We start from the raw sequence: 5,461 nt of genomic DNA, 5'->3' as shown, positions 1-5,461 counted from the left end.
AACTGCCTACAAGACAAGGGCTAACATCATCTCACCGCAGTTAACCATCGCCTAAACTTCGTCGACCCAGACAAACGAGCCCACAGCAGGGCATTGAAAAGACACGATGGGGAGTGAAACGAAGTATGCCTCGTAGGGGAACATCCATGGATCTCTACCAAAGCTATTTACTTGGAAGTATCATTGAGCATATTGCCGATCTCTACAAAGAGCGATAAATCGCAAAATCCTTCTAAATGCACCGTTCGTGATCCTAAATACAGGAAAGGAAGAAAATATACACTTTGCAGTGTCTCAGCGAATTTTTAAGCAGACAGGAAGAACAATTTCACGATAAAAAGAGCAGGTAGCCATTAAATTTCTTATGACAGTACTTTTATTTGGTTTGTTTGTTATGTTTGCGAATCTGAACCCTATTACAACGATTGCTTGAAACTCCACTTCTTGCGCTTATTCTAAAACTGAAAAATAGGTAAAATTGCAGGAAAAGTGCCGAAATTGCAGGAAAAACTGTTCGATTTTCCGTATTTCAGACAGAAGTTCGACCGACTTTTTTTAAGTCCATATAGACTTAGAAAAAAAACCTCTAAAAAGAAAGAACAAAGCGCCACAGTCCCAAAGGACGTCTATTGTTATCGCTATTGTTTTCTTAAAACAAAGGAGTGTATGCATAATGAAGTAGGGACCTGTGCGGAAATCTTGCCGATTTTGATTTGATGGAACGAACATTGATCAAGCACAACGAAAGCGGCAGTCGTGATAAAGTTTTCGGAGAGTAAGCTGGGTTGGATGTTACATTCGTAAGATTGTTAATATCTCTTGATCGAAGAGTTGATCGAGACCGTGAAGTACTCACATGCTGCTTGTAATTGCTATTTAAGCAAGGTCCAGGATTAGGATTAATATCTCTGCATAAAGCCAGTCGATTTAGTTGAAACGTAGCTGCGGTGGCAGAATAATAGGCAGTTCTTGTGGCCAGGTATGCCTTCCTTCTTGGTCGATGAACAATATGGCGGAGCTGATAATGCAATGCATTTATATTGAAGCTGAGTAAGCAAGTTGTATCTGTAATTAGAATTGCTTTATCGTGCGACGATATATGACCCATATATGGATACTCAGTAACATTGCTGAGCCATTCGTGGTAGCGAGAGCCATGAAAATGGTGAAAATCAGTATTAAAATTGAGTAAAACCAGCAGAAGGAGAAAGACACGTGCGGCCGCCATGACACATTTACGTAAAATATTCTTATCCGAACTCCCAACAAACTCGAAGAATATCCATAGTGATGGAAAAGTGTGTAATTTTGTTGCAATCTTTCATCTCTCTCGACAAAATCTTTTTCAAAGTGTAGATGGCCCGCTTAAAAACCCGCGGGCAGGGCGTTCAAAATAACAAATGGCGCCGAACTCGGCTGCAGGTTGCAGGTCAGGTCAGGTCAAGTCAGGGCAATAGGAAGAATATTTTTCTGCCAACGAAATTGACAATTTTCGCCATCCCATAATGGGGGGCGGGGGGGGGGGGCATTTACATAAGGAAACAATACTATTTATTTACTCTTCTTACTGTATCATCGATCGTACTGAACATCCATCGTTTTAATGCAAATCCCCCCCCCCCCCTCCCTCCCCAGCCTCGTTCCCAGGGCTTTTCTCTGCCGAAGAGAGGATGGTCCTCTCCTCGGCGGAGAAAAGCCCTGGGAACGAGGTTGCTCCCTCCCCAAATGACCTGTATAATGGGAAGGGTTAAAAAAGCGAATAACGAGAAATTCAAATTAAATAAATCAAATAAATTATGTCAATACCCATAAGTCCTGTCATCACGTGATTTATCTTGTGAGCACATGGGTAAAAGCCACAGAAAATATGCCGCGGCTTACATAAGACGCGAACACCCCGTATAAATGGTACAAAATCTACGTTCACGGCTTTCTCAAGCCGCGGCTTATCCTTGCCTGGGAGTTTATACTCGTATAAATTGTTCCTTTCGCGTATTATGTACGCCGCGGCCAGAGTAAGCCGCGGCTTATTTTCTCTCGTATAAACGACCCTATTAAGATGTTGTGAAAGGTGTGCTTACTGACGTATAATAGTGCCTGTATTAAATCAGACAAAAAATTGCAGGACAAAGAAAAACGTTTCGCTCTTTGGAGTTTCCTGAATTGAATTTTCCTGACTTGAATTGAAAATTGAATTGATCGGCTTACTCGAAGAGAATGCACTTGCAGTTATACCTCAAAAGTACCGCGGCCGCATAATTCGTAGCTAACGGGATACAAGAAAGGATCTCTAATAATGCGCGGCATTGTTTATTTTAAGCTTCAGAATGTGGCTCTACGCGATTAAATCAGTTTCAGCAGAACGAAAACAACGAATTTCACGTGCAAATTGCTTCCTACTTTGTTGTCATCGGCTTCGTTCTTATTCTCCATTTCTGTGGCTTTTACCCATGTGCTCACAAGATAAATCGCGTGATGACAGGACTTATGGGTACTGCCAATTTATTTTATTTATTTAATTTATATTTCTCGTCGTTATTCGCTTTTTTCACCCTTCCCATCATACAGGTCATTTGGGGAGGGGGGGGGGGGGTATTTCCATTAAAACGATGGATGTTCAGTTACCCGAAGCATGATACAGTGCAAAGAGTAAATAACTAGTATTTTTTTTCCGTAAATATCCCGCGCCCCCATTCTGGTATGGTGAACATAGTCAATTTCGTTGGCAGAAAAGTATTCTTCCTATTGCCCTGACCTGACCTGACCTGACCTGCAGGCTGTGACCTGACCTGTGACCTGTGTTTTACACCCGCCGCTTCTCCTGTCGTCATTCGGAACTCGAGTATTAAAGGTAGGATTACATTGTCATTTCAGTGAAACTATTATTTCCGTGATGCGATGCTGTATCTCCCATTGATCACTGAAGGTTCTTCCCTAACCCCAAAATACTTGGATCTTTACGGACTTTATGCACTTAAAGGGAACCTCCACTAAAACAGGAATATATCTTTAAAATAGTTAACATAATGCTCTCAACCAAAATTGTTCGAACGTTTTCCAATGGAATCGTTTGCATCCGAAATAAATAAATTTCAAAAACGCTTGTTTTGGTTTTTAAATTTCCCGGGCGCCGCCATCTTGAATAATAGTGACGTGTCATGGTTGCCCTATTGTTTTAAAACAAAAGCTCTTTGTGCAAATACAACCATAACACGTCACAATTATTCAAGATGGCGGCGCCCAGGAAATTTGAAAACCAAAACAAGCGTTTTTGAAATTCATTTATTTCGGATACAAACGATTCCATTAGAAAACGTTTGAACAATTTTGATTGTAAACATTATGTTAAAATTTTGAAGTTGTATTCTTGTTTTAGTGGAGGTTTCCTTTAAGACGTGCGAGCGAAAAAAATAAACAAATAAACCGAAAAACGGTAACTTATTTTCTGAAGTACACTTTTACTTTTACTATTCCAAACTGGAATGTTGATTGGTGACATCTACATCTACATGTTCCAGCAATCGGCAAAGTCCCTTTTTGACTTGTGGCTGTTTCTGCTTAGGTGGCCTCATACACCACAAGCCTTTTTAGAGACATCACCGCCAATCCGGCCACTTCTGCTCGAGAGAACAGGACAGCCACAACACCGGGGACTTTACTATCAAAACCAGTAGAGTGGTAAAACTGCCGTTGGGAATTTGAATCCGAAGCGGTTCGATTCTAAACACGTGATCTTAAACAAATTGTCATGTGATCCGAAAAATAATGCCACGTGATCCAAAAAAGTGTTTCTTGTTGAATGCCATGACCGCCAATGCGCTTTCACACGAACCACGTGACAACTTTTTTATGTCATGTGACGACTTCTTTTGCGGATCACGTGATAAGATTTTTGGAACCCGCATTAAAAAATTCTAACGGCAGATTTGCCACTCTAGTGATTTTGATAGTATCCCCTACTATTCTCGAATAGTGCTTGGGTTCTTTACCGTCCGACAGGGAACTTATGAACATAGAAGACATTTGTAAGACGGGGCCTATTGTTTATAGTCCTTATATGAGAAGACTTGAAAGTCTAACCATTTGCAGATGAAATTATCGGTTTAGTCTCACTTTGGTATTGTGATTACTTATGCCATGTTGTGTTTTGCCTGATTTGGCAGCATCATTTTGGTCAGTGTTTTGACCTCCTTTTGTTTTACACCTTTTGCCTGATTTGGCGTCTCCGTTTTGACCATACGTATTTTGGGCTAAATTCACCTTTATCACTCGGCGGCCATTTTGTAGTCCGTGCGGAATAAAGGCTTTATCTTTGCATTGTCTTTGCCCGTCCAGCCTCGCACTGAATGAGAGGTTCGACGGGCAAAATCTTTACTTTGGACATTGAGTGATATGGGCCAATTGTTTTTCTGCCATTTTTCCTATTTTATTGTGTTTTGCCTGATTTGGCAGTTTGTCTTGAACCGAGGTTCGGCTTCCGTTTTGTCATTTTTATGGCATTTGATTTTCTGTTTGTATTGTGTATCCCCTATTTTATGTTATTCTACCTTTTTCTTGCTTCCTTTTATTTTATTTTATTTCTTGTAGACGTTATACAATCGGGGATTTGGCGTGAAGCAAACTCTCTGGTCGATCCATCTTTGCGTAGGCTTGTTCCAAACCTTCTCGATTTACAGTTGGAGTCCAGGGCTGCTTCCACCGTGCAGAAATACAGATCTGGCTGGCTGAAGTGGCGTCAGTGGGCGGCTTCTAAGATTGGCGCTCAAGTTATTCCAGCAAAGCCTCTGCATTTTGCGCTCTTTAATAGCGAGCTTACTGTAATTTCAGTAAGCAATAACACAGGGATACCTTCTATTCTATAGAGTCAGTTCTTTACGGCGTTATGTGGGGTCATAGTCTGGCCCGGATTGTAGATTGCCCTACTAGTCACCCCCTCGTTAAGTCATCCTTAGAGGGCGCTAGAAGGAAGCTATGAAGTCAGATCCGAGACTATATTCGTCTTTCGACTCGTCGAGTCGTTATTCCGGTTTGTCTCGTCGTGTACCGAGTTCGTCGCGTTGACCTCCCAGTTCGTCTCGTCGTGATTTCGTCTCTTTCGTCTCGTCGCTGACGAGTTCGTCTCGTCGACTCTCCAGATCGTCTCGTCGTAAGTTGATCCCTTTCGTCTCGTCGACTCTCCAGATCGTCTCGTCTTACGTTGCTGCGTTCCACTCGTCGCCATCGAATTCGTCTCGTCGACTCGTGAAACCGCTTCATGATACATCACTCTGCCTTCGACTCGTGAAGTTCTGAGTTCGTCTCGTTGACATTTATTTATTTATTTTTTTATTTACCTAATTTATACACGGTAAAAAATTCATCAGGTACAATTCCAAAAAAGAAATTTGTAAAATCCTAAAATCTAAAATCCTAATCCTATTATTACATTAATTTACAAAATAAGCTACCTACAGACCTGATT

The sequence above is a fragment of the Montipora foliosa genome, chromosome 13, assembly GCF_036669935.1.
Source record: "Montipora foliosa isolate CH-2021 chromosome 13, ASM3666993v2, whole genome shotgun sequence".
In the NCBI taxonomy this organism is placed as follows: Eukaryota; Metazoa; Cnidaria; class Anthozoa; order Scleractinia; family Acroporidae; genus Montipora; species Montipora foliosa.
The sequence above is the reverse complement of the archived record's forward strand: the minus strand, read 5'-3'. Positions refer to the sequence as shown.